General features: G+C 41.4%; 1 long non-coding RNA gene across 1 annotated transcript; it reads right to left on the reverse strand.

Moving 5' to 3' along the window:
* Window positions 1–4,842: 4,842 nt before the first annotated feature.
* On the reverse strand, window positions 4,843–15,791 carry LOC112584683. The gene is made up of 3 exons (XR_003109051.3): window positions 15,572–15,791; window positions 15,286–15,345; window positions 4,843–4,878 (listed from the first exon to the last, which is right to left on the reverse strand). It is a non-coding gene; the product is annotated as an uncharacterized LOC112584683 (long non-coding RNA).
* Between the last annotated feature and the right edge of the window lie 5,146 nt (window positions 15,792–20,937).

Genomic DNA, 20,937 nt, shown 5'->3' on the forward strand with positions numbered 1-20,937 from the left:
ATCTGTGACTCTTTTGCTGTCTCGCATACAGGGTTGTCGTTACCATCTTTCTAAATTCCATATATATGCATTAGTATACTGTATTGGTGTTTTTCTTTCTGGCTTACTTCACTCTGTGTAATAGGCTCCAATTTCATCCACCTCATTAGAACTGATTCAAATGTATTCTTTTTAATAGCTGAGTCTTGAGAGTCCCTTGGACTGCAAGGAGATCCAACCAGCCCATTCTGAAGGAGATCAGCCCTGGGATTTCTTTGGAAGGAATGATGCTAAAGCTGAAACTCCAGTACTTTGGCCACCTCATGCAAAGAGTTGACTCATTGGAAAAGACTCTGATGCTGGGAGGGATTGGGGGCAGGAGGAAAAGGGGACAACAGAGGATAAGATGGCTGGATGGCATCACTGACTCGATGGATGTGAGTCTGAGTGAACTCCGGGAGTTGGTGATGGACAGGGAGGCCTGGCGTGCTGCGATTCATGGGGTCGCAAAGAGTCGGACACAACTGAGTGACTGAACTGAACTGAATACTCCATTGTGTATATGTACTACAGCTTTCTTATCCATTCATCTGCTGATGGACATCTAAGTTGCTTCCATGTCCTGGCTATTATAAACAGTGCTGTGATGAACATTGGGGTACACTAAAATATACTTTAAAAATCATTATGCTAATATGGATTTATTAATGTAGACAAACCGTATGTTAGCTTTCAATGGATTGCATGTGATCATAGTTATTACACTGTTTAAAAATACATAAATTTTTAGTATAGACAACTGCAAAGAGGAAAAACATAGCCCATAATTTTCCCAGGTTGTATTATTTGATATAATACCCAGATTTTGATGATTTTTTTTCTGCTACCTTTCTGGCTTGCTGGAATTATAGGGTACTCATACCATTGAGTACGAGGAGAAATGATACTTTGACCAAGAATCCTCACCTGGATCCATCAGTGGGACTGAAAACATCAAATCACAAATCAGGAACTGGCCTAAGGCAATGGAACAATTGATGGTAGAAAGTCTCTGAGGAAAAGGTGAAATTAAAGGTGGTCCATGGCTAGAATTCAAGGCAACCATAGATGATGCCAGACCCAAGAAAGGACATGCATGGAAATCGAGATCCAAGGAAAACTCTTAGATCTGAGCAGGAAGGGTTGAAAGAGACTAGGGAGGAGAACAAGAGTGGGTGTCATAGATTCATATGTATTTCAATTCATATGGATGTATGGAACAAATTATGAATTCCTTTAGAAATAAAATGTTAAAGGTTGTTATCATAAACGAGCTTATGTGTGGTTTTATTTTTTGTCTTCTCTTTCTTTTTTAAACAATAAACATATATATCAGCCAAGGTTCTTACAAACAACAGAGGCTGACCAAGGCTGATTTTAGGGGAAAAGGAAATTATTTAAAGGACATTGGGAACTCACAGAACTCACAATCTGTAAGAACAAGTTTAAGAGAAAGGAAATAACCAGGGAACCCCAAACTGAACCAGGAACTGTTCTGATAAGGACATTGCTGTTGCTGCCACTAACTCCTGGTCACCACAGCTCACGGTGCTGCCCAGCTTTAAGTGCTGGATACTACTGCTGCTAACCGGAAGCTCTTCTGCCTTCACCTGCCACCAAAAATGGACACAGGCTTCTTTGTGATAACCCATTCTTCAAGGTCCAGGGAGTTCACATTTGTTTGACTGATCTTAGGGCATTCTCCCACGCTCAAGGACAAAGAAACTGGAAAGTGAGAATCTGCAAGGTTTGCTCCCATCAAGACTCATAGATAGGGAGTTCTCCAAATACAGAAAGGCAAGATAAAAAGAAAACATTTTCTTTACTTTTGTAATTGTGTCAAAAAGTAATAAAGCAAAACAAAACAAAAAACCCCAACCCATACAAAACCAAATCAAACTAAATCAAAACAAAGGTGTAACATCCATGTAAGCACTTTGAGAAAGACCATTATTTTTGTAAATAAGAAAAATAGATGCACACATATTTTACACATTTGAGGAAAAAAGATTCATGAAGTCATCTGAATGTGAATACCTTTCATATTTGAAACACATTTATCTCACATTTTCTGGTTTGCTAACCAGCAGTTCAGCCCAAAATACATGCCCTTTTTACACTCTCTGATGAATTTATAGTTACTAAAAGCTATTTATTCTAATGTACTAACAGGTAAATTATATATAGTCTGATGTTTTAAGCAACTGACCTTCCTATAAGTATGGTTAAGGGAATAACAAAGAGTGCTACTCTACTCAGTAATTTTTTGCCATCAAAAATAGAAATTTTTAAATTGTCAAAGAATAATATGTACTTGGAATATTCACTAGAATTAGCAATAACTATATTTAAACAATTTAGAGCAAGATCCAAAGAAATCAAGTTAGATTTATTCCAATGATGTAAGGATGATACATTCACGAATCAGTGTGCACCACCACATTAACAAAAGGAAAGATAAAAATAACATGATCAACTCAATAGATGCAGAAAAAGAATTTGACAACATTCAACATCATTTCATGATAAATACTCTCATCAAAGTGGATATAGAGGAAACATATCTCAACATAATGTAGGCCATTTATAACAAACCCACCACTAAACTCACACTCAATGGTGAATAACTGAAAGCCTTTCCTCTAAATTTAGAAACACGATAAGGATGCTCACTCTTACCACTTCTATTTAACAGAGTATTGGAAATCCTAGCCATAACAGTCAGACAAGAAAAAGAAATAAAAAGCAAACAAATTGGAAGGGAAGAACTAAAACTGTCACTATTTACAGATGACCTGATACTTTGTATAGAAAAATCTAAAGTCTCCACCACAAAACTATTAGAACTAATAAACAAATTCAGTAAAGTTTCACAATACAAGATTAATTTAGAGAAAAAAGTTGTATTTCTATATACTAATAATGAACTATCAGAAAGAGAAAGCTAAAGGGAATTCCCTGTTGGTCCAATGGCTAGAACTCAGTGGTTTTGCTGACAGGGCCTGGGTTCAGTCTCTGGTTGAGGAACTAAGACTCCGCAAGTGGCAAGATGCAGCCACGCCCCCTCCCCCCCCACAAAAATAGAAAGTTTTTTAAAAATCATGCTAAAATTACATCAAAAAGATTAAAATATCTAGAAATCAATTTAACCAAGGCAGTGAAAGAAGTATAATCTGAAAAATATGAAACATTGATGAAGGAAATTGGAAGATGATACAAATAAACAAAGATTATCCTGTGCTCTTGGACTGGAAGAACTGATATTCTATGTGCATACTACCCAAAGTAATCTACAAGTTTAATGCAATACCTCTCAAAATACCCATGACATTTTTCACAGAACAAGAAAAAATAATTCCAAAATTCATATGGAGACCACAAAAGATCCCAAATTGTCAAAACAATCTTGAGAGAAAAAAGCAGAGCTGACGGTATCACCCTTCCTGACTTCAGACTATTCTACAAAGCTACATAATCAAAACATAGTGGTACTGATACAAAACAGACACGTGGACCAATAGAACCTAATAGAGAGCATGGAAATAAACCCACGCGCCTGTGGTCAATTAACCTATGACAGAGGAGGCAAGAATACGCAATGAAGAAAACAATCTCTTCAACAAATGGTGCTGGGAAAATTGGGTGGTTACATATAAAAATGAAATAAAACATTTTCTCAAACCATACAAATATAAACTTGAAATGGATTAAAGACCTAAATGTAAGATCTGAAACTATAAAAGTCCTAGAACAAACATAGGTGAACTCTTTGACATAAATTATAGCAATATTTTTTTGGATCTGTCTTCTAAGGCAAAAGAAATAAAAGCAAAATAAACAAATGGGACCTAATTAAACTTAAAAGTTTTTGCGTGGCAAAGGAAGCCATTGACAAAATGAGAAGACAACCTATGGAATGCAAAAAAAAAAAACCCCACCAAAATTGTAGATGACATGGCTGCCAAGGGGTTAATATTCAAACTACATAAATAGCTCATATACCTTAATACTAAAAATTCAAACAACTTAATCAAAAAATAGGCAGAAGACCTAAATAGACATTTTTTTCAAGGAAGATATACAGATGTTTAACACACATGAAAAGATGCTCAACATTGCTAATTATTGGAGGAATGATATTCAAAACAATGAGATATCACCTCACACCTGTCAGAACGACTATCATTAAAAAGATTACAAGCAACTAATGTTGGAGAGAATGTGGAGAACCTAACACTTTAAAAAACAGAAACATCACTTTGTTGACAAAGGTCCATGTAGTCAAAGCTATGGTTTGTCCAGTAATCATATATGGATGTGAGACTTGGACCATAAAGAGGGCTGAATGCCGAAGAATTGATTCTTTCTAATTGTGGTGCTGGAGAGTCCCTTGGATAACAATGAGATCAAAACAGTCAATCCTAAAGAAAATCAACCTTTGGGATTCATTGGAAGGACTGATGCTAAAGCCGAAGCCCCAATACTTTGATCACCTGATGCAAAGAGCTGACTCATTGGAAAAGACCCTGATGCTGGGAAAGATTGGGGGAAGAAGGAGAAAGGGGCAATTGAGGATGAGATGGTTGGATGGCATCATCGACTCAATGGACATGAGTTTGAGAAAACTCCGGAAGATAGTGAAGGACAGGGAAGCCGGGTGTGCTGCAGTTTATGGGGTCGCCAAGAGTTGGACACTATTTGGCAAGTGAAATACAACAATGTGGAGAAAAGAGAGCCCTTGTACATTGTTTGTGGGAATGTACACTGATGCAGCCATTATGGAAAACAGTTTGGAAGGTCTTCAAAAAACTAAAAATATAATTACCTTATGATCCAGCAATTCTACTTCTTAGTAGATATCTAGAAAAAAAATGAAAACACTATTTCAAAAAGATACATGCACTGCGATCTTCATAGCAGTACTACTTACAATGGCCAAGATATGGAAGCAACCTAAATGCCCATCAGCAGACTGAATGGATAAGGAAGATGTGGTATATATAGACAGACACACACAAAGAAATTTCATCATAAAAATGAATGAAATTCTGCCATTTACAGCAACATGTAGGGCAGACCTACAGAATATTATGCTTAGTAAAATAAGTCAGAGAGAGAGAGATAAATACATGACACAGTCATTTATATATGGAATCAAGAAAATAAAATAAACATAAATAACAAAACAGAAACAGCCTCACAGATATGAAAACAAACCAGCAGTTACTGAAGGGGAGAGAGGAGTGGGAGAGGCAAGTTAGGGTATGGGATTAGGACATACAAACTACTATGTATAAAATAGATAAAAGCCAGGAGTGCAGGGAGCTGTAGCCATTATCTTGTAATAATTTTTAATGGAGTATAATCTGTAAAAATACTGAATCACTATGCAGCCCACCTAAAACTAATAATATTATAAATTATCTATATGTTAATTTAAAAAGTAGCATTTCAAAAATTGTGAAGAATAATTTGTATCCAAAGCATTCACTGGAATTAGCAATAACTATATTTAAAGAAGCAATTTTTTTAAAATTATTTTTATCTATTCATTATTTATTTATTTTTGGCTGCATCTTCGTTGCTGAACTCATTGTGGCAAGCGGCGGCTAACGTCCAGTTGCAGTATGCAGACTTCTCATCGCGGTGACTTCTCTTGCTGTGGAATATAGGTTCTAGGGCACGGGCTCGGCAGTTGTGCCCAGGGCTTAGCTGCCGCACAGCATGTGGGATCTTCCCAGATCGGGGATTGAACCCATGTTCCTTGAGTTGGCAGGTAGATTCTCAATGTTTGGACCATCAGGGAAGCCCTAAACAAGCAATTTAAAGCAAGACTCAAAGAAATCTAAAGTCCTCAGTACAATAAGTATATTTGTCTTGATCTCCTTCAGATTTTCTCTCCTATATTTTCTGAATCCAAGCACTAGAACAATTTTCTTTAAAATGCCAATTTCATCATGTCATTCATGTGCAGAAAATTTTTCGCTATCTCTCTGTGCCTTTAAGGAAAATCCAGACTCCTGAGCTGGCATTAAGACTTTTCTTCAGTGTCCCTGTATCTTTCCAGCTACATGTCTCACCCCCATAGCTAGAGCCAAATGGATTACTGAACTAGCCTTGTGCTTTCCTGCCTCTGTGCTCTGTTCATATGGTCTTCTCCACACAGTAAAGATTGAGGGCAGGAGGAGAAGGGGACAACAGAGGATGAGATGGTTGTATGGCATCACCAACTCAGTGGTCATGGGTTTGGGTAGACTCTGGCAGTTGGTGATGGACAGAGAGCCCTGGTGTGCTGTGGTTCATGGAGTTGCAAAGAGTCGGACACGACTAAGCGACTGAACTAAAAACTAAAAAATGGGTGTACCCAGACACTAGAGAAGGGCGTGGCAACTCAGTCCAGTATTCTTGCCTGGAAAATCCCATGAACAGAGGACCCTGGTGGGCTACAGTCCCTAGAGCTGCAAAGAGTCAGAGACGACTAAAGCAATTTAGCACACATTGGTCATGGGTCTGCCCAGGGGTATATCTCACTGTGTGAGTCCAAGTGCAGCATCCCATCATTCACTCAGTCTGCCTTTTCATCCAGTACTCAGGGATCATGGTGGAGACCCCAAGTCTTGTAAGACATTGAGAGCCTTGTACAAAGATAAAGGCTGGGGGGCACAGCTATCTTTGGGGTGCAGATATTAGGGAAGAAGTTAGTTTGAGAGGCATGCAGGAGGTAACACCAAAACGTTCAGAACAAGAAGGGAGAGAGGGATGATAGTAAAGATTGCTTTGTAACTGAAAAAACCTTCTTTGGGAAAACACAAGAGACCTCCCCCACCCCACCCTTGGTTAGGGACTCCCAGAAATAGGTAGGTGGAATTTGAGAGTGGTCAGATTTCCCAGAATTGAAGATGACAGCAGAGCCAGAGAAATGCCGGTTTCACCATTACTGTGACTCTATTTCAGACAGGTGTGGCCTCGGACAGCATGGGTTCTATTCAGCCGTGTTTATTTGTCATTCTAAGGCACACAGAAATGACTGAGAAAAATGGTTTTATTTAGGTGAAGGGATTATGGGTAATTTTTGTGGTTTTATAACAAACAAAGTTTAAATAAAGTATAAAAAATTTAATAACAACTATATATAGTTATTATTAAGTTGTTACCACAAAATTAAATATTTTTAAATGAAAATATTATTAAAGTTACCATAAAATTTTATATATAAAATATATATATTATATATATGAGGCTTTATGCTAGTGGTAAAGAACCCACCTGCCAACGCAGAAGACATAAGAGCCACAGGTTCAATCCCTGATTTGGGAAGATTCCCTGGAGGAGGGCATGGCAACCCACTCCAGTATTCTTGCCTGGAGAATCCCATGGACAGAGGAGCCTGGTGGGCTATAGTCCATAGTGTTGCACAGAGTCAGACACCACTGGAGTGACTTAGCATGCACACAGTGCACACACATATATATGAAATGTATAGTTAAAGACACACATTGTTCACATTGGTCTGGGAACAGTTTCTGACCAGATACTTCATGGGTCAATGACAGCTTCCATACCAGGGGCTGTTGGCAAATTGTTAGGAAAGCCATTGTGGTTGGAAATAGAGGAACAAAGGGCCCTATTAGGACCTGAGTGGGAGAAAAGGGGCAAGGAGCCTCTTCCTGCATACCAAGAGAAAGGCAAAAAGAAGAAACTAAATGATACAAGCTTTCTACACTCAAGGTCAACTCAGGGTAAAATTTGGGTTGTAACAGAACAGGTCTTAAGTTTCAATTCCATCTTACTTTTTATCGCCTGGGACCTCATTTTCTTTCCATTTCTATTTTGAATCATTAAAATCTATGAAAGTATGTTTCCTTTTTTTGCTTCACTTTGTTCTGTTTCTTGGAACTGTCTTAGCACAACAGCTCAGTCTCTGCCTGTCTCCTGAGCACCAGCTCTGGCTTTATTGTCAAGTCCGCACAATGCCCTGCAGAACCTCAAGAGATTCCTCACATTAAGTGAGCCATGCACACTGGCCGTCTCACCCACAGGCTGCCACCTGCTGTCTGCCCTGTGGATGTTCCTCTACCAGGGATGCACCCTGGGCAATCTGCACACCTATGGGAGTGGCACGCCCTCCTTTCCCAGGTGGACTGAATTCCTATCATCCCTGAGAACATGCTCATCTCTGACCCATAACTCATCTGACCTCAAGAAGTCCTGGGAACAGTGTCCTGCCCCAATTACAGAAACCAGAGTGTGGCTGAGGTCAGTCCCAGGCCATCCTTGCCGGGCCTACTGCCCTGCGGAGGATTCCTGGGGTTGACCACAGTTTAGTTCATGGGCTTCTTCAGATTTTATGAGTATCACTGAAGTAAGTCCAGGCTGTAATGCTCCACAGGTCATGTAACTCCCTCACTCTCACCCCAAGTGGCTTGCTAATTCTTAGATTTGTCTGATGCAGTTACTAAGAAAACCTCATTGGACTGCAGTGGTTCTCCAATGCTTGTCAGAAAACCTTCATTTTGTCCTTACCTTGTCTATATACTTCCCCTCGGTGACCACAGGTATTATGGCCTGGTTAATGTTGAATATTTTGAGCGTCTGGCAAGAGACTATGGTCTGGGGTATAGGTTTCCACCAGTTCGGGTTTTATGGTTAACTCCCAATAAACTAAAAATGTGCCAGGGCTGTTTAACGCCCAAACATTGCCAAATAACAGGCCCTCTTAAACACCTAAAGTGCGTAGAATTTGACTTATCCCACTGTGACCCTGACTTTTTGCAATGAGATAGAGCACCCCAGAGTTTACAGAGATACCACACCCACTATGAAATACTGTGGCCTCAAGGTACACTGTAGATCAGTTTTACAATTTATTGTGCATATGAATCACCTGGGGATTTTTGTAGAAATGTAGATTCTGATCCAGTATATCCGGATGGGACCTGAGATTCTGCATTTCTAGAAAGTTCCAAAGTGATATTAATGCTGTTGTTCTGAGGACCACACTTGGAGTAGCAAGACTCTGAAAGAAGCAGAGCAGGTGGAAAATATTCCAGAACATAATTCTGAATTGTGTCCTTTTATGGACAATTTTCTTGCAGCTGGAAAGGAAGTCAGCTTTAAGACAGACGGAAATGGCCTTCATCCAGTTGGCCACTTTTCCCAGACAGATGATAGTTCTTTGTGAGCAAGCGGAGATAAGGGAGCAGATTAGTGTCAAAAGGAATCCAACCATATGTGAGGCACTTCCACACCACCACACATATACCTCCTCAAATTCAACCTAAACACACCCCATTCCTCACCTACCCACCTAGTGATTCAGCTCTTTAGGCCCTAGGACAGGGCAGAAGAGATGATGTGAAATTGCTCAGTGACTGGATAATGGTTAGTTCTGACAGCTGGCATTTTCAGAGAGGTAACGGGCTTCTTTTTGATCTCCACCTGCTCTCCAGGTGGTGGATGGCAGCTTGCTGGGCACTAGGGGGATCAGAAATAAATTAAGACTATGCCTTGCTCTCTAGACACTTGCCGTTGAGTGAGGAAGACACATTTGGACAAATAACAGTGGAATGATGTGTTAAGGCTTGAGAAGTCTCATGACAAATATCTGTTTTGATCATATTTGGTGAGAAGGTGAGGCTAAGGTTTGGGAAAGGACTCAAAAAAGGCTTCACAGAAGAGTGGCTGGGGAGCTAGGACTTTTCCAGGTGCAGAAGGAAGCACGGGAGGGTAGTCTAACCAGACTATCCTGACAGCCCATCTTGAAAGGAAGGCTAGCATGAGAGGCCATCTCCAAAGAGGAATCCCCAGGACCCAGGTTTTCCAAAGCACACAACGTAGTGAAGGCTCTTGCTTAGTATCAGAAAAATATTTGGTCAGATAGAATTCCTACTGAGGTATGAGGGTTTTCTCTTTTCATTTAAAGGTTTCTCTGAGTGATTTTAGAAGTATTTCCAGTGAAGTTAAAAGTAGATAAGAGTCGGTTGCTGTAATGAAAGGGTATTTATAAGCTTCTCTGAAATCTTTGCCCCAGAAAGATATGCAAGTCAGAACTCGGTGCTCCAGAGACAGGCCTGTTGTCCAGGGCCAGCTGCAACACTGAAGGTGGGGGTGGAATTGTCACCTAGTGGCCCAAACCACAAGTGTGAGCTCAACTGAGGTATCGGGAGTTGCTTCAGGTGTGGAATCATGTCCTCTACAAGTCCTATAGCCTAACCTCCTCTATCCACTTTCAGGGCCTGAACCTTAGTTTGGTTAATGGAGAATATCGATCCAACTCTGAAAATGTCAAATGGGCCATATACACAAAAAATTAATTCATGGTAAAGTGTAAAGAATCACTGAAAAAATGTTGGTGACGGATGCTGCACCTGTGTCTAATTTGATGGAGGAGAGGAATTGTTGGCCAAACCGTGGAGAGTAGGAAAAGCAGGGGTGGGGGTGGGGCAGTGGGTCGTCACTGAGAGAAGAAACAAATACAGGAAGAGGCTGCTGGAGCAGCAGCTGCCTTTGATTTTACTTGTTTACCTTCTCCTGGGATGGGGCAAACAGGAGCTGCTCATGATATTATTTTTAGAGCTATTTTCAAACAGTGTGGCTAGAGAGGGTTGTGCTGTTGTTTGGCTATGAAGAATGTTTAGCCTAATCTCCTTACAGAAGGGCTTTGTTCCCAGGTGCACCAGCATGTTAAATTAAACATCCTGAAGAAAGAATCCTATATTAGTGCTCCCAAATGATGTTTGGTGACTCCTCTAGCACCATGAGGGGCCCTGCCATAGTCTTATTCTGGTGCCAGCTGGGGGCAGTCTGACTTGCTGTTTCCCCCAGGCTCCACTTCTCCAGGGTCCCTTACTATTTGCCAAATTCTTACATTACTCAGAGAGAGCCCAGGGGCTCCTTTTAGCTTGGGAAAAGGGTAATTTCGGATAAGGAGGCTGTAGTGAGGCAGAGCCATTACAGAGCAGGTGAGAGCAAGGCTAGGGAGGCTGCAACAAGGAAGCAGAAGGGCCAGGGACTGGGGATTTGACAGCCAGGCAGACCCCATTCTCATCCTGGCTTCTTGTGACCTGTGTGACCACTTGGGCAAATTAGCTCATCTCTCTGACCTTAGTTTCCTCTTTTAAAAACCGGAGATGAAAAACAGTGAATGTTATTGTGAAGATTTAAAAGAGAAGAATATAAAGCCTAGAACCTAGCACCTAGAGTGTACTCCATCATTTCCTTTCAATGCCTACCTTCAAATCTCCCTTCTCATCGCCCCATTTCCTTCACTATTTGTCTCCACTTCTTGTTGGAAGGGTTCCTCAGTCTCCAGCATTGCATCAAGATCCCTGTCTTCTGCTGCTGCTGCTGCTAAGTCGCTTCAGTCGTGTCCTACTCTGTGCGACCCCAGAGACGGCAGCCCACCAGGCTCCCCCGTCCCTGGGATTCTCCAGGCAAGAACACTGGAATGGGTTGCCATTTCCTTCTCCAATGCATGGAAGTGAAAAGTGAAAGCGAAGTTGCTCAGTCGTGTCCAACTCTTCACGACCCCATGGACTGCGGCCTACCAGGCTACTCCACCTATGGGATTTTCCAGGCAAGAGTACTGAGTGGGGGGCCATTGCCTTCTCCACCCTGTCTTCTAGGAGTTCTTATTTGGTGTGAAACAAAAAGATATGTTACAGCTGAAACTTCTGAGTGCCTCCAGGTGGAGGCTTTCTCCTTTTAGAATGCTCAGCTCCTCTCTGGAATCACTTCCTCCCTCCCAGGCTCTGGGGCTTTCAGGGGCCCCTCAACAAAAAGGGTGGGTGGCTTAGGCTGAGAAACAGATGCTCTTTCTCAGGGCCCTGATTCTTTGGTGCCATTTCCAAATGACCTCTTTTCACCTTCTGAGTGTTCAAACCTCGAGGGTCTAGGTTAAGCATCTTGACTTGAGGGAAAGGTCCCAGACAGATCCTCAGCTACTTTTAGTTTGAGCTGGGATTTCTCATATTTAAGTAAGGTATAGCGCCCCAAGGAAGGGCACTCCCCCACCCTTTCTTGTTGTTCAGTTGCTAAGTAGTGTCTGACTCTTTGTGACCTCATGGACTACAGCATGCCAGTCCTCCCTGTCCTTCAGTATCTCCCAGAGTTTTCTCAATCTCATGTCCATTGAGTCAGTGACGCCATCCAACCATCTCATCCTCTGTCACCCTTTTCTCACCTTGCCCTTAATCTTTCCCAGCATCAGGGTCTTTTCCAGTGAGTTGGCTCTTTGTATCAGGTGGCCAAAGTGTTGGAGCTTCAGCTTCAGCATCAATCTTTCCAATGAATATTCAAGACTCATTTCTTTTAGGATTGACTGGTTTTATCTCCTTGCAGTCCAAGGGATTCTCAAGAGTCTTCTCTAGCACCACAGTTTGAAAGCATCAATTCTTCGCTGCTCAGCTTTCTTTGTGATCTAACTCTCACATCCGTACATGATTACTAGGAAAAGCACAGCTTTGACTATATTGACCTATATTGGCAAAGTGATGTCTCTGCTTTTTAAAACGCTATCTAGGTTTGCCATAGCTTTCCTTCCAAGGAGCAAGCCTCTTTTAATCATGTCTGCAGTCACCATCTGCAGTGATTTTGGAGCCCAAGAAAATAAAATCTGTCACTGTTTTCACTTTTTCTCCATTTGCCATGAAGTGATGGGACCAGATGCCATGATCTTACTTTTCTGAATGTTGAGTTTTAAGCCAGCTTTTTCACTCTCCTCTTTTACCTTCATTAAGAGATTCTTTATTCCTCTTCACTTTCTGCCATTAGAATGGTATCATCTGTATATCTGAGGTTTTTGATATTTCTCCCTGCAATTTTGATTCCAGCTTGTGATTCATCCAGCTTGGCATTTCTCATGATGTACTCTGTGTATAAGTTAAATAAGCAGGGTGATAATATATAGCCTTGATGTGCTTCTTTCCCAATTTTGAACCAGTCCATTGTTCCATGTCCAGTTCTAACTGTTGATTCTTGACCTGCATACAGATTTCTCAGGAGACAGGTAAGGGGATCTGGTATTCCTATCTCTTTCAGAATTTTCCAGTTTCTTGTGATCCACACTGTCAAAGGATTTAGCGTAGTCAATGAAGCAGATGTTTTTGGAATTCATTTGCTTTTTCTGTAATCCAATGGATGTTGGCAATTTGATTTCTGGTTCCTCTGCCTTTTCTAAATCCAACTTATACATCTGGAAGTTCTCGGTTCATATACTATTGAAGACTAGCTTGAAGAATTTTGAGCATTACCTTGCTAGCATGTGAAATGAGTGCAACTGTGTGATAGTTTGAACATTCTTTGGCATTGCCCTTCTTTGGGATTAGAATGAAACGTGACCTTTTCCAGTCCTGTGGCCACGGCTGACTTTTCCAAATTTGCTGGCATATTGAGTATAGCACTTTAACAGCATTATTTTCTGGGATTTTAAATAGCTCAGGTGATGGAATTCCATCACCTCTATCAGCTTTGTTTGTAAGACTGCTTCCTGAGGCCCACTTGACTTCACCCTCTAGGATGTCTGGCTCTAAGTGAGTGACCACATCATCATGGTTATCTGGGTCATTAAGACCTTTTTTGTATAGTTCTTCTGTGTATTCTTGCCAGGTCTTCTTAATCTCTTCTGTATGTTAGGTCCTCACTGTTTCTGTCCTTATTGTGCCCATCTTTGCATGAAATGTTCCCTTACTCTCTTACTGTCTTTAATTTGGTAAAATAGCAATAACATAAAATCTACCATTTAAACCGTTTTAAGTGTTAAATTCAGTAGCAGTAAATGCATTCATATTTTTGTGCAACCATCACCACATTCCTCTCCAGAACTTTCTCATCACCTCAAACTGAAATTTCCTACCCATTAAATAGTAGCTCCCCATTCCTTTTCTTACAGTCCCTCCTAACACTATTCTACTTTCTGTCTCTATAATTGGATTATTCTAGGCACCTCAGATAAGCATGAAAGCATTAGTTACTCAGTCATGTCCAGCTCTTTATGACGCCATGGACTGTGGTTCACTAGGTCCTTCTGACCATGGAATTCTCCAGGCAACAATAGCGGAGTGGATAGCCATTCCCTTCCCCAGGGGATCTTCCTGATCCAGGAATTGAATCTGGGTCTCCTGCATTACAGGTGGAATCTTTACCGTCTACTGTCTAAGCATCATAAGTGGAATTATAAAATATTTGTCCTTTTGTGTATGTACAGGCCTCTTTTAATGAAAAATGATACGTTACAGATTTACTCTGTTGCCTGTTCTGATGTTTCAAACACACACACATGCACACGCACACATACATATATGTATGTGTAAAAGCAGGTATAGAATTGTATGTGTACAGCTCTATTTACAGGTTAGACAATTAGAAAACCAAATCTAAAAATCCACAAAATTTTATATAATTAAATATAATATGAAAGATGATATTCTGCTAAAACAAAACCCCAAAGTTGTTTAAAAATAGAAAAATTTTGGTTTTGGCTCTGTTTAGATTTTTTCTGCATTTTGACTTTATCTTAATACAGAAAATAACTGTTTGCCTAAGTATGTTATAGGGAATGTCACTAGTAACATCAAAGCTTAGTTTGATAGTTCAGAATAATCAGACCACACACTTCACAATAATGATGCCAACAATCAAGTCTTGAAGACCAATTTTAATGAAGTTTTACTGATAATAATGTAAAATTATCTTTTCTTAGAGATAAGATTAACATTGTGATGTTATTGAAATCTGAATTAAAGGAGGCATCTAATCTAACTCTTAGAGTTGGGAACCAAAAAAAATAACTTGTAATTACCTACTATACTTGAAGCTAAAGAACTGTTGCAACTTGGTACATACAAAGATAAGCTCTGAGCAGTAGAATCTGAATATGAAATCATCTGCTCTGGCAAGGACCTCTTGAATCTAGTATGCTTTTAAAACTGTTTCAATCATCTATTGCTACAAAATAAGCTGCTTCCCTGGTGGCTCAGGGGTAAACAATCTGTCTGCAAATGCAGGAGACACAGGTTCAGTCCCTGGGTTGGGAAGATCCCCTGCAGAAGGGAGTGGTAACCCACTCTAGTATTCTTGCTTGGAAAATTCCATGGACAGAGGAGCCTGGCAGGCTACAGTCCATGGGGTTGCAGAGAGTTGGACATGACTGGGCACGTATATAAGTCATCCTTAAATTAGTGGCTTAAGACAGCAGCATTTATTTTGCTTAGAAATCTTTGATTTGGGTTGAGGCTTGGGGAGAGCTTGTGTCTGTACCCTACGACTTACCTGGATTGGCTTGAAGACCAGGGGCTGGAATCATATAATGAAGAGAATGGTAAACCTTTTCTGTAAAAGATCAGATAGTTAATTATTTTTACCTTTGCAGACCACAGAATTTCTGTTATAACTACTAAAGTCTGTCATAGACAAAGAAATAAGACATAGAAATAAACCATTGACAAATAAGTGAGCATGGTTGTGTTCTAATAAAACATAAAAACAGTCAATAAGTCATATTTGGTCTACAGGTCAAAAATCTGCCAATCCCTGATCTGAAAATTTGTTCACTCACATGCCTGGAACTTGACGCTGGCTTCTGACTCTTATCTGAGTCTTTCAGCCAGAATGCCGACATGTGGCCTCTCCATGGGGTCTGAACTGTGTTCCAAAGGCAAGTGTTCAGAAAGCAAGAGCCAGGAAGAAGCTCTATCGTTTTTATGACCTAGCCTGGGAAGCCGTGCAGCATCACTCTGACCACATTCTATTAGTTGAAGCAGTCACAAAGGCCACTGAAGCTAAAGGGGAGGAAGCATAGACTCCACCTCTAGAGGGGACAGAGGCAAGGTTCTGAAAGAGCACGTGAGATCAGGACCACCCGCCATGTGATGATCCGATTCTCCCCCTAGTTTTCTAGGTTTTTTGTTTTCTGTTTTTACATTCAAACCATTTCAAAATCCTCACTTATACAATAAACCCTGATGTCATTTGGGCTTCATTTGTTATGAAAATATTCACTAGCACAACCTTTGGTACTGAAATTTCATGGAGCATTCTAAAAGTCATCCAGATGATTCAGAACAAGCTAAAATTTATATTATCACTAAAATAAAGAGCCAAATTTAAAAAAAAAATCTCAAAGAGATCTTGCGGTTTTCTGAGAATATCTTCTCCATTTGAGAAACACTAATCCAAGACTTAGGCCACAGGGGAAAACAAATTCCTCCCAGCCTTTACAGGATCCAGTCCAACTTCCCAGAATGAAGGTCAAAAGTCCTGTAATCATAAGCTATGTGCATTTGCTGCAAAAGTCCTCTCCCCAGAACTCCCGAGGGAGGCTGCAGTCCAAGGATTTGGTGGTGTTCCCTCAGATACACTGCTAACAAGCCCCTCATTGTTTTTAACCATTTTCACTAGCACTGTGGTGTTTCAGCGGCCTCTTCACAGCAGCGTGGGAAAAAGGTTCTCTCCTTTAATATCAGTTGGAATCTGGATAGATATGCCTCAGCTTTCTGGATCATCTTCCAAAAGTCTTTCTTCAGGTTTTCTTGGTGTCCAACCTGGAGGACTAGACACCTGCTGCAGGTGGTAGAGAAAGCATGGGGACTCTTTCCTGCTTAACCATCTGACTTCTCTTTCTTGATGATCTGAATAAACAGATCTTAATACCACTGCCCATTCTGACAAAGCCTTGCTGAGATCTTCATTCAACAATTTCAGTGGTGGAAGAAGACATGGGAAGCATGTCTTCAGGTCTGGAAAACCCCGTTCAGGGAATCCGAGGTGGGTGGACTGAGATGCCATATCTGAAGTCCATAATAGACCTTAGTGAGCATCAGGCAAGATGGCGGTAACAGCTCATACATCTCCATGTATCTTCATTCTGGGTTGTTGGATGTTGAGCTTTTCACAGTTGGTCCAGGGACTGAGGAAGAGAGGCCCAGTTGGTGTGGGGCTTTGGAGACCTTTACCAAGCATCTGGAAGGGAAGTAGCAGCATATCCTGAAGGTGAGGAGATATTTGCTGCTGCTGCTAAGTCAACTTCAGTTGGGTTTGACTCTTTGTGACCCCATGGACTGTATCCCACCAGGCTCCTCTGTCCATGGGATTCTCCAGGCAAGAATACTGGAGTGGGTTGCCAGGTCCTCCTCCAGGAGATCTTTCTGACCCAGAGATCAAACTTGGATCTCTTAGGTCTCCTTCATTGGCAGGTGTGTTCTTTACCACTGGTGCCACCTGGGAAGCCTGGGGAGATACTTGGTTAAAACTAATTTGCTGTTTCTATTGCATTTGGTACCTGGGAGGCTTAGCTGTGGGCCCTCCCTTTCTCCTGTATGTCTCAGTAAGGGGTCTCTATCTGAAGATGCTTTCCCTCTTTCCTGCTGCTCAATCCCCTACTGAGAGTCAGACCTTCTTTCTGTGACTCATGTAGTTGCTGTAGAGATAATTCTGATGTCAGAAGCAGAGGCCATTGATTTGAGAGGAGGAAAGCAAAGACTATTCAGAAAGAAGTCTCCTCTCATCAAGCAAATACCCCTAATTAAGAAAGCCGGACAGATTCTGTGTCATGGAAACATAATTTCCTTTGACTCAGGGAGTTCCAAGAATTGCTGCAGGCTATCAACATTTCATGATTTTTAGGGGTAAATGTTCTCATCTTTGCTTTGAGTTTTCTTGAACAAAAGTGAATTCAATCTGACATTTGTGAAATACCTCATATGTTCCAGGAGTGGTCCTAGTGACTTTAGAAATAGGTATGAACAACAGAGTTCCTACTCTCAAGAAATTTGCAATGGAACAAATTAATCTTTAAGTGGCAACCCTGGATGCTCTGTGGATCCTGGTAGAAAGCCGAAAACTTTGGATGCTGTTATGGGTTGAATTGGGCTTCTTAGAAGGCACTAGTGGTAAAGAACCCTCCTGCCAATGTAGGAGCCATTCTCTGAATGTCTTTATGTTCTGAGACATAAGAGACATGAGTTTGATCCCGGGGTAGGGGAGATCCCCTGGAGGAGGGCATGGCAACCCACTCCAGTATTCTTGCTGGAGAATCCCATGGACAGAGTAGCCTGGTCGGCTACAGTTCATAGGGTCACAAAAAGTCAGACACGACTCAAGTGACTCAGCATGCGCACATGCATATGTTGAACTGTGTTACTCCAAAATTTGTATCTTGAAGTCCTAACCCCCAGTACCTCATATGTGACCTCATCCGGAGATAGAATCTTTACAAAGGGAATTAAGTTACAGGGAGGTCATTAGGGTGCACACCAGGGAGAGAGGCCTGGAATGGATCTGTCACAGCTCTCAGAAGGAATCAATCTTGCTGACATCCTCATTTTAGACTTCTAGTCTCCAGAACAGAGACAATAAGTTTCTGTTTTTTAAGTCACCCAATCTGTGATACTTTGTTATCACAGCCCTAGCAAAATAATATAGATACTCAGTGACCCCTTTCTGCTTTTGTACAAGCTGGTGAGGAAAACCCTGGATGGATGTGAATTAAATGTTTATAGAGATTGCATTTAACAGACATTTGATAAATTCATTCATTCATTTATTTATTCATCCATTTCTTATCTCTTTACCCCTCAGTTTATTTATTTTTTATTACACTTACCACTATCTGAGAAATTTTACCTTTTGTTGACTTGTTTACTGTTTCTCCATCTGCTTCATGATAGAGGTGCAATAAATATTTGTTGAATAAGAACTTGCCCTCTCTTGTTCCCTTTCCTCTTACTTTCCATTAATACTAAAGCACCTCTTACATCTACTGTGTACACAGCTTTCCATGCTCATCCCTGTCAAAACATAAAGACATTCAGAGAATGGCTCTTGTCTTTGAGGAGTTTGTAATTTCAGATTCTTCAGAGGTGAAGAATATCCACATGAGGGGCTGCACTCCTCACACAGGTGAGTGTAAGCTGGGCGACTGTGGGATCACTGCTGGAGCAGACAGCGGGTGCCATGGGCTGAGATGTAAGGGAAAGCTTCCCAGAGGAGGAGGGACCCACCCACAGGAGATGAAGGGATAGAAAAGGAGAGAGTAGGGAAAAAGAGAATATCTATAATTCATCTATGTTCCTAACCTGTATACTTAGGAAGGAGTCAGATTACTCCAGGACAGGAGTTGCACAGATCATAAGGATGCTCAGCTGGTAAAGAATCCGCCTGCAATGTGGGAGACCTGGGTTCAATCCCTGGGTTGGGAAGATCCCCTGGAGAAGGAAAAGACTACTCACTCCTGTATTCTGGCCTGGAGAATTCCACGGACTTGTACAGTCCATGGGGCCACAGAGAGTCAGACACGACTGAGAGACTTTCACTTTCACTTTCTTTCAAGGATAGAGATGGTGGCAGGACCCAGAAGCTTCTTTCTGGTATGGAGATCAGAGTCAAAACCTGGGTGCTCTCAGCTCTGGCTGCACAAGAAAATTACTTTGGGAACTTAAATACTAATGTCAGACCCTCCCTTGCTCCGAGATATCCTGGAAGTTACAGGCAGGGCTTCAGAGGAAAGAAATCCTTTTAGAATGTGGATGGACAGCAGTGGCTTCTGCATTCACGACCCAGGTCACTAGACCCCGTCACGATACTCCCGTGGTCCCAGAGTGACAGGCATAGCTGCTGGAAATACAACAGCTGGCTGCATTCTCTGGTAGGACCTCTTTTCCTGAGTGTAAACGTACCTGCTTGTGACATCAGAAGACTCCGTTGACAGACCTGCATGTTGTTTCCAGTTCTCCACTATATTTTATGGTGGGAACAGTAGCAACAACAGTAGAAACAATCTGGCTTCCCTCTTTTTTTAGGACCCTCCAGCTTCCTGTAGGTGTTCATAGATGGGAACCATCCAGAGGAGAGGTTTTCGCTGTTGCTGATTTTTGTTTGTTTGTCTGTTTTGAGGATGCTGGGGAAATTGCATCCAGAGTTTTCAGGGATCTTACTACTTGGGTCCTGTTAGCTTAATTTCTTCCAGCATTATCTGCAAGGTTCTATCATAATGCTTGGAATATAGTGGACTCTCTCAACTAACGAGACAGCACAGATCTTCTGCAATGCTAAACTTCAAGTACAGTCTGAGGGAAAAAAAGCTGCCAAATTCCTTTTTGTTTGTTCAAGATCCACTTGATACAAACAAAGGTGAGAACAAAGAGTGAGTTTATCAGTTTTCAAAATAAACCTAGAAATGCTGATTGAGATCTCTGAGGCATTGGGCACTGTGCAAGATGTTGTGGGCATGTGATGATAAATCAGACATGGCTTTGACGTCTGATAACCTAGTTGGAGAGGCAATAAATGAACGTGTGAAAAGTTAACAGTGAAGGACTTATAGAACTGCCCAAGATAATAAATTCTGAGACCAGCTGGAACTGGTCAGGGGAACAAGAGGTCACTTCAGGCTGGGGTGCATAGAAGGAGGGAGAGAGGGGCTGGTATGAACAAAAGTGAGTGTTGAGGAGGGTGCTGGCAAGCTCTGCTTACCATATAGTAAATCCATTTGGTGGGAGACAGGAGGAGAGATTTAAGCAAGTTGAGAATGGGGGAAGGTAGAGCTCCATAAGGGAGGGCCTTGAATCCCAAACCAAGGTGAGAGCTCATCTTGCAGGAAGTGGGAGCAATGAAAGTTTTTCAGCAGAGTGGAGGCTTGGGTTGAAGAGATTGCATGGCCCATTCCCAGTCTCCCCAGAAGCCCTGTGGTCTGCATGCCTTCTAGTCATCATGGGGTTTTCTGCAATCCTTGTCCAGCATCATCTTTTTCTGTCACTTAGAATGCACAACTCTTAAGAAAAAACTTTCAGTCTGGAGGACTGGGTTTGGTCTTTCTAAACAAGGGATTGGCTTATTTTCAGTATCATGTGTGTTTGGCATTGAACTTCCTGAAGCGGGCAAAAGTGACCGGGTAGCTTTAGAAACTTCCCTTCCAGCCTTCAAGAT

Source organism: Bubalus bubalis, chromosome 1 (assembly GCF_019923935.1).
Source record: "Bubalus bubalis isolate 160015118507 breed Murrah chromosome 1, NDDB_SH_1, whole genome shotgun sequence".
Taxonomy (NCBI): domain Eukaryota; kingdom Metazoa; phylum Chordata; class Mammalia; order Artiodactyla; family Bovidae; genus Bubalus; species Bubalus bubalis.